The sequence below is a fragment of the Rhinopithecus roxellana genome, chromosome 10 (genome assembly GCF_007565055.1).
Source record: "Rhinopithecus roxellana isolate Shanxi Qingling chromosome 10, ASM756505v1, whole genome shotgun sequence".
NCBI classification, from domain to species: domain Eukaryota; kingdom Metazoa; phylum Chordata; class Mammalia; order Primates; family Cercopithecidae; genus Rhinopithecus; species Rhinopithecus roxellana.
This window is the reverse complement of record NC_044558.1, coordinates 113,672,021-113,681,593: the sequence shown is the minus strand read 5'-3', so window position 1 is coordinate 113,681,593 and position 9,573 is coordinate 113,672,021. Positions and strand designations below refer to the sequence as shown.

The 9,573-nt window shown below is 38.9% G+C and overlaps 1 pseudogene; it reads right to left on the bottom strand.

Moving 5' to 3' along the window:
• Positions 1-5,521: 5,521 nt before the first annotated feature.
• On the bottom strand, positions 5,522-9,216 carry LOC104668725 (annotated as a pseudogene).
• Between the last annotated feature and the right edge of the window lie 357 nt (positions 9,217-9,573).

The window sequence follows — 9,573 nt, the reverse complement described above, 5'->3', positions numbered from 1 at the left end:
CATACTACCCAAAGCAATCTACACATTCAACCCCATTCTTAATCAAGCTACTAATGTCATTTTTCACAGAACTAGAAAAAACTGTTCTAAAATTCGTATGGAGCCATGGAACCTGACCAGAAGAAATCCTAGGCAAAAAGAACAAAGCCAGAGTCATAATATTACCTGACTTCAAACTATACTATAAGGCTACAGTAACCAGAACAGCATGGTACTAACACAAAAACAGACACATAGACCAAAGAAGCAAAATAGAGAATCCATAAATTCAGTCACACACCTACAGTCACCTAATCTTTGACAAAGTTGACAAAAATAAACAATGGGGATAGGACTCCCTATTCAATAAATGGTACTGAGATGGCTGGGTAGCCATATGCAGAAGAATGAAATTAGACTGTGACTTTTTAGCATGTAACAAATTAACTAAAGATGGTTGAAAGATTTAAATGTAAGACCTGAAACTATAAGAATCCTAGAAGAAAACCTAGCAAATACCATTGTGGACAATGGGCTTGGGAAAGAAATTATGACCAAATCCTCAAAAGCAATTGAAGGAAAACCAAAAACCAAGTGGGATAATTACACTAAAGAGCTTCTACACAGCAAAACAAACTGTCAACAGAGTAAACAGACAATCTACAGAATTGGAGAAAATGCTCTCAAACTATTCCTCTAACAAAGGTCTAATATCCAGAATTCATAAAGAACTTAATCAAATGAACAAGCAAAAAACAAATAACCCCATTTAAAATTGTAGACAAAGATAAGTAGGCAAAATACACGAATAGACATTTCTTGAAAGAAGACAAACAAGGGTCAACAAACCTATGAAAAATGTTCCACATCAGTAATCATTAGGAAAATGGAAATCAAAAGTCCTATGAGATATAATATCAGGTCAGTCTGAGTGGCTACTATTAAAAAGTCAAAAAGCAACAGATGCTGGTGAGGCTACAGAGAAAAGGGAGCTCTTAAACACTATTGGTGGGAATGTAAGTTAGTCCAGATACCATGCAAAACAGTTTGGAGATTTCTCAAAGAACTTAAAACAGAACTACCATTCAACCCAGAAATCCCATTACTGGGTATATATCCAAAAGAAAATCGTTCTACCAAAAAGACACATGCCCTTTTATGTTCATCATGGCACTATTCGCAATAGCAAAGACATGAAATCAACCTAGGTGCCCATTAATGGTGGATTGGAGAAAGAAAATGTGGTGCATAGACACCACTGAATACTATACAGCCACAAAAAGAATGAAATCATTTCCTTTGCAGCAACATGGTTTCACCAGGAGGCCATTACCTTAAGTCAATCAATTCAGAAACAAGAAACCAAATACAATATGTTCTCACTAATAAGTAGGAGCTAAACATTGGGTTTTCATGGAGATAAACATGGCAATAACAGACACTGGGGACTACTACAAGAGTGAAGAGGGAAGGTGGATAAGGATTGAAAAACTATTGAGTACTGTGCTCAGTACCTGGATTATGGAAGCAATTGTACCCCAATCACTTCTCACAGGTTACCTCCTAGGACATGTGGGGATTATGGGAACTACAATTCAAGATGAGATTTGGGTGGGGACACAGTCAAACCATATCAGCAGGGGATGGCATGGAGTTTGCTGTTTTATGATGGGTAAGGGAGCTCACTTACAACATTTTGAAAGGAGCCTTTGAAGGAAGTGGGGAAGCAAATTATACAAGTATACCTAGTAGTATTTCTAGGTATAGTATTCCTAGGTATACCTAGGGTCAACACATTCTGAGCAAGAGGGGACAGCAGGCCAGGTGCAGTGGCTCACTCCTGTAATCCCAGCCCTTTGGGAAGCCAAAGCTATTGGATTACCTGAGGTCAGGGGTTCGAGACCAGTCTGACCAATATGGTGAAACCCTGTCTCTACTAAAAATACAAAACTTAGCCAAGTGTGGTGACTAGCGCCTGTAGTGCCAGCTACTCGGGAGGCTGAGGTGGAAGAATCACTTGAACTCAGAAGGCGGAGGCTGCAGTGAGCCGAGATTGTGCCACTGCACTCCAGCCTGGGTGATAGAGTGAGCCTTGGCCTTTAAATAAATAAATAAATAAATTCATTAAATTAAAAAACCCCAACAAACAAACAAACAAACTAAACTAAAAGAGAAAGTGTGTGTGTGTTGTAAAAGAGGAGGTCAGAGAAATGGGTTGTGGAGGCAGGTCAGAGAGGGATTGTAGGCCAAATTGCAGACCGCAGTCTTTTCTCTGAGAGGTGTGGAAAGCAATTTGAAGTTTTGAGCAGTCATGCCACAATCTGCTTTCCATTTCTAAAGAACTACAGTGACTGGTGAGGCTTAGAGATTCCATGTGGGAGGGGAGCCATGGCCTTAGGGAGACCAGTGAGAATGTTGTCACCCTAACGCTAGTGAGAGAACTCATGTCTTGGTCAAGATAGTGATGGCAAGGGTGTATTCCAATTTATTCAGTAGGAGAAGCCACAGGTTTTCTCATGGATATGTAGGATGAGAGGAAGAAAGAGGTCAAGATTAGCTCAAAGCTTTTAGTCTGAACAAATGGAAGGTTGGAGACGAGGAATATGGAGTTTGGTTTTGGTCCGTGTCCAGTTTGAAATGCTTCAGAAGGAATTCCTGTGATGACAATTGAAAATGCTTGTATCTATTTTAAGTATTCATATCTTTAAAATTTCCTAAACCTTAATTCTTATATTGTTCTTTAATTAAAATACAATTATTTATTTATTGCTGAGCATAGACTTCTTATAAAATTTCACTAATAGAAGAGGCAAACCCATGAAGAAATCTTGATAAGATACAAATAAATGTCAGAGAAGATATCAGTGTGCTGAACACTAGAGGGGAGCACGATCACAGGACTAGAACAGGAATCTAGCAAGCATTCACAGTACAACGTTTTATTTGGGTACATTTATTTCTAACTCACTGACGCTAGCAGTAGGAGTCTTCAGAAATGAAAATAAACAAAGCATAACCTTTCATCAAAGACAGGTTTTAGAGAGAAAAAGTAATTTATTTCAGTTTATAAGGGTCCACAGAAGCTCTGATATAGCTGGGGGCTTCTACACTTTTTGAAAATAAAAGCATAAAGGGGAAGCAGGGGACACTCCAAGGCATATTGTTCTCTTCATGCTCTTGTTGAAATCATGCTGGCAGCGATGAATTGCATTAGGGTACAGAAGAGAGCAGCCCAGGTTGCTCAGTTCAAATTTGGTACTCCTCTCAAGGACTAGGGTGCAGCTTTGGTATATGTGCCTCCTCGAAAAGGTGACATTGCTGCCCAAGGCCCTACTTAAATCAGGTGTAGCTGTTGGTGCCAGCAGGTCATGAGTGCTTGAGTCAGGAATGATAATCTTCTTTTTGTCAGGGAATAAAGAAGGATGCAAGAAATAAAACAAGAAAAGAAATAGGGCACAAAGGAAGAAAGAGCAGAGTTGAAGCAAAACTAATAAAACCTTAGGATGAGAACAAAAGTTTACATATTTGAATATGAGTGAAAGAGACACATAAAGTTGTGTAGAACTGGTAATATATTGATTTTTGTTAAAAAAAAATAGGTAGCTGCTGATATGGATAAATTGTCAGGAGCTAACAAACTAGCTAAATTTGAGATAAGGAGGATTATGTATTGGAGAAATGTAGTTATTTTGGCCAGTTGAAAAGGTGTGTGTGTGTGTGTGTGTGTGTGTGTGTGTGTGTGTGTGTGAGAGAGAGAGAGAGAGAGAGAGGGAGAGAGAACCAGTTTCTCCAAGTACTGCTTCAACTTCATCTTCTATTAAACTGCTATTTATAGCTAGAAATATATTCAATCAAGGTGTATTTCTTGACAATGGTACTTACAAATATAATGTTCATAGAATGATGTCATGTGTAAAAAATTACTGTTTTTCTTTCTCTTTGGAATAGAGAAGGATATAAATATTTGTTTATACCTTTTTAGAGGGATATTAGGACGTAATAATCTATTGCCCTGAAATCTTGAAGGACAATAGACTAAATACACCAAAAAACCGTGAAGGCAAATTATGAGCATGTATTTACAAAGTGCCATAACTACTAAAACACATTATCCACACTCACTCAAAGGTCCCTATTTTCCCCTTACTTTATTCATCTGTATAATCAGTTGCACATTGTTTCTCCTTTCAATCATATTTCCCTGTCTCTTCTAGACACAGAATTTTGAGGCTGAGGCGGGCAGATATTTTGAGGTGAGGAGCTTGAGACCAGCCTGACCAACATGGTGAAACCCTGCCTCTACTAAAATATAAAAATTAGCTGGGAATGGGCACAGGTACCTGTAATCTCAGCCTCTTAGGAGGCTGAGGCATGAGAATCACTTGAACCTGGGAGGCAGAGTTTGCAGTGAACTGATATCACACCACTGCACTCCAGCCTGGGCGACAGAGTGAGACTCTCTCTCTCTCAAAAAAAAAAAAAAAAAAAAAAAAAAAAAGTTGGTATAAATTTCCCCAGATGCATTAGTTCTTAACCAGAAACAATTTTGCTCCCCTAGGGAATATTTGGCAATGTTTGGAAGCATTTTGCTTGTCTCAATTAAGGGAGTGTTACAGGCATCTAGTGGCTAAAGGTTGCTGTTAACCATCTTGCAATGCATAGGACAGCCCCCATCCCCCACAACAGAGTTATCCAGTCTCAAATGTCAATACTACTAAAGTTGAAAACCCCTGTCACAAAGTGTTATTTAAACAATAAAAAAATTGTAATGTAAATATTTTTAGGCCTGGGATGATCATATTTCTATAAACACTGAGCCTGGTAAACAAACTGCAGGAGAGAGAGGACCTTCCCAGTGTTACCCTTTCATAGTTGCAAGCTTTACTCCTTTTGGAGTGGTTCTTGGTTTCAGAATGTTGTTTTTACTCTTTACACTTAGGTATCAATACTTATGGAAACACTCATCTGTCCTTTCTTTGTCAGAAATTCCTGAGCCAGTGTTCTACAATGTATCTGTGGCCTTAGGTTCATAGAGAGAATGTCAAATAGGTTGAGTTTTTCTCCTCACTGCTAAGGATTGAAGTCATAGTTAAGAAAGAACCTACATTACAGCTTGAAATCACTTTTCTCGATGTGCATACTACTTATGAAATTCAACCATTATTCTTTTCTATAATGTGCTGTTGCAGTAGAAGAGGGACTACTCAACCAATAAGATGAGATGAAAAACAGGAAGAACAAAGAACAGAGTGCATAGAGCATGCGTCCAGAGTAGTCAAGACTAACTTTTGAACCTCTCCAACTCTGCACCTTTCTAGTTGAGTGACCTTGGGCAAGTGACCCAACCTATCTCATCCTCTAAGCAAGGAGGATAATGAGGTATCTGTTTTATCATTCAGCTGCATGTGAAATGCCCAGTGCAGTGTCTAGTGTGTAGGAAACTTTCAATATTTTTTTTTATTCATGCTGTATTAACTTTAAGTAACTTTAAGATCTTTCTAATATGTCTAGAGACCATTTCGCCCACTGCTCTATTTGGCCATCAGTTTTGTCTGTCTTCAGCAATGGTGAGGTGGGCACCCTTTCATTGGGGAAGAGAAATCCATGCTTTGTTGCCCTTGTCAAAAAACAAAAATGTTTGAGAGGTGGATGGCAAAGCTGCTGCCACTGGCATCTTTCACATTCACCACATCAAAAGATCCAGAATGTTTCTCTCTGTTCGTGATCACACCAATTCTTCCCAAGGTAGCATCTCCAGTCACAGGATACCAGTGTCAACTGGTTACCACTGTTGAACTTGACGCAATGTGTAATCTTGACAGTCTCAAAATCAGTTTGAATGGTGTCATTTACCTTGATGAGTAGATCCAAGTAGCAGATGGTGTGAGTATCATGAATCACCAGATGAGGGATTCCTTTTGTGACCACAAATATTTTTCTCACTTTGCACAACTTGTACTTGGCCTCCTCAGGTGTGATATGATGAACAGCAAAGTGACCTTTGGTGTCATACAACAGACAAAAATTTTCTTCAGTCTTGTCAATGCTGATGACATTCATGAATCCAGCAGGATAGGTTACATCAGTTTAGACCTTGCCATTGATCTTAATGAACCACTGCATGCAAATCTTTTTTTTTTTTTCCAACTTTTATTTTCAGTTCAGAGGTACAGGTGCAGGATGTGCAGATTTGTTACACAGATAAACGTGTGCCATGGTGATTTGCTGTACAGAACTAATTTACATTCCCACCGACAGTGTAAATGTGTTCCTTTTGCTTCACAACCTCACCAGTATCTGTTGTTTTTCACTTTTTAGTTAGCCATTCCGACTGCTGTGAGATGATATCTCTTTGTGATTTTGATTTGCATTTCTCTGATGATTAGTGATGTTGAGCTTTTTTTCATATGTTTGTTGGCCACATGTATGTCTTCTTTTGAGAAGTGTCTCTTCATGTCCTTTCTTCACTTTTTAATGTAGTTGTTTCTTTTCCTATAAATTTGTTTAAGTTTTTTGTTTTATTTTATAGTGCTTTAAGTTCTAGGGTACATGTGTACAACGTGCAGGTTTGTTACATATGTATACATGTGCTGTGTTGGTTTGCTGCCCCCATTTAACACGTCATTTACATTAGGTATTTCTCCTAATGCTATCCCTCCCCATTCCCCCACTACATGACAGGCCCTGGTGTGTGGTGTTCCCTTTCCTGTGTCCAAGTGTTCTCATTGTTAAGTTCCCACCTATGAGTGAGAATATGCAGTGTTTGGTTTTCTGTCCTTGTGATGGTTTGCTCAGATTGATGGTTTCCAGTTTCATCCATGTCCCTACAAAGGACATGAACTCATCCTTTTTTATGGCTGCCTAGTATTCCATGGTGTATATGTGCCACATTTTCTTAATCCAGTCTATCATTGATGGACATTTGGGTTGGTTCCAAGTCTTTGCTATTGTGAATAGTGCCGCAATAAACATACGTGTGCATGTGGCTTTATGGTGGCATGATTTATAATCCTTTGGTTGTATACCCAGTAATGGGATCGTGGGATCAAATGGTATTTCCAGTTCTAGATCCTTGAGGAATTGCCACACTATCTTCCACAATGGTTGAACTCCCACCAACAGTGTAAAAGTGGGAGTTTAGACTCCCACCAACAGTGTAAAAGTGTTCCTATTTCTCCACATCCTCTCCAGCACCTGCTGTTCCCTGACATTTTAATGACCGCCATTCTAAATGGTGTGAGATGGTATCTCATTGTGGTTTTGATTTGCATTTCTCTGATGGCCAGTGATGATGAGCATTTTTTCATGTGACTGTTGGCTGCATAAATGTCTTCTTTTGAAAAGTGTCTGTTCATATCCTTTGCCCACTTTTTGTACCTCTGGTAGAATTTGGCTGTGAATCCATCTGGTCCTGGACATTTTTTGGTTGGTAGGCTATTCATTATTGCCTCAATTTCAGAGCCTGTTATTGGTCTATTCAGCAATTCGACTTCTTCCTGGTTTAGTCTTGGGAGGGTGTATTTGTCCAGCAATTTATCCATTTGTTCCAGATTTTCTAGTTTATTTGTGTAGAAGTATTAATAATATTCTCTGATGGTTGTTTGTATTTCTGTGGGATCAGTGGTGATATCCCCTTTATCATTTTTTATTGCATCTATTTGATTCTTCTCTCTTTTCTTCTTTATTAGTCTTGCTAGCTGTCTATTTTGTTAATCTTTTCAAAAAAACAGCTCCTGTATTCATTGATTTTTTGAAGGGTTTTTTTGTGTCTCTATTTCCTTCAGGTCTGCTCTGATCTTAGTTATTTTTTGCCTTCTGCTAGCTTTTGAATGTGTTTCCTCTTGCTTCACTGGTTTTTTTAATTGTGAAGTTAGGGTGTTGATTTTAGATCTTTCCTGCTTTCTCTTGTGGGCATTTAGTGCTATAAATTTCCCTCTACACACTGCTTTAAATGTGTCCCAGAGATATTGGTACATTGTGTCTTTGTTCTCATTGGTTTCAAAGAACATCTTTATTTCTGCTTTCATTTCGTTTGTTTTGTTTTGTTTTTTTGATGGAGTCTAATTTTGTTGCCCAGGCTGGAGTACTGTGGCGCGATCTGTGCTCACTGCAAGCTCCACCTCCCAGGTTTACTCCATTCTCCTGCCTCAACCTTCCAAGTAGCTGGGACTACACGCCTGGCTAATATTATTTGTATTTTCAGTAGAGACAGGGTTTCACCATGTTAGCCAGGATGGTCTTCATCTCCTGACCCATGATCCACCCTCCTCGGCCTCCCAAAGTGCTGGGATTACAGGGGTGAGCCACCATGCTCAGCCTCACCTCATTTTGTTATTTACCCAGTAGTCATTCAGGAGCAGGTTGTTCAGTTTCCAGGTAGTTGTGTGATTTTGAGTGAGTTTCTTAATCCTGAGTTCTAATTTGATTGCACTGTGGTCTGAGAGACAGTTTGTTGTGATTTCTGTTCTTTTACATTTGCTGAGGAGTGCTTTACTTCTAACTATGTGGTCAATTTTGGAATAAGTGCAACAAGGTGCTGAGAAGAATGTATATTCTGTTGATTTGGGGTGGAGAGTTCTGTAGATGTTTATTAGGTCTGCTTGGTGCAGAGCTGAGTTCAAGTCCTGGATATCCTTGTTAACCTTCTGTCTTGTTGATATGTCTAATATTGACAGTGGGGTGTTAAAGTCTCCCATTATTATTGTGTGGGAATCTAAGTCTCCTTTTAGGTCTCTAAGACTTGCTTTATGAATCTGGGTGCTCCTGTATTGGATGCATATATATTTAGTATAGTTAGCTCTTCTTGTTGAATTGATCCCTTTACCATCATGTAATGGCCTTCTTTGTCTCTTTTGATCTTTGTTGGTTTAAAGTCTGTTTTATCAGAGACTAGGATTGCAACCCCTGCTTTTTCTTGCTTTCCATTTGCTTGGTAGATCTTCCTCTATCCCTTTATTTTGAGTCTATATGTGTCTCAGTACATGAGATGGGTCTCTTGAATGCATCACACTGATGGGTCTTGACTCTTTATCCAATTTGGCAAACTGTGTCTTTTAGTTGGAGCATTGTCAGGGTATATGTAAGTTTCTTCCTTAGAAAAACTGATGATGGGGAGAGACTCTTTCAGCTTATGGGGATTAGTAAATGGACAAGGAGCAAACACACCACTCAGTTTATCCAGAATCCAATGGTTGGAGCTGCAACCAACGTCAGATGCTTCTTGGGACCATAAGCCATGGTTGTTGTAGGCATAGAAAGAATCAATAAATGTTAACTATCATTATCTGTTTTTTTTTTTTTTGCCATTTATTTATTTATCAACTATTATTGGGTTTCTATTACATGTCAAGTCCTTTGCTAGAAACTGTGGATTAAATGGTAAGCCCAAACAAACAGGTTCCTGCTCTTATAAAGCTTATTGTTGAGGAGGTGTGAAAGGCACAAATTAAATAACCACAAAATATACTGCATGTTTGTGGTTGTCATAAAGAAAGCTACATGGAGCTATAACATATAACTGAGGGATTTGACCCCTTCTGGATCCCAAGGGGTCTGTGGAAGATCCAACTCATGTGCTGAGAAACCTTTAGGATC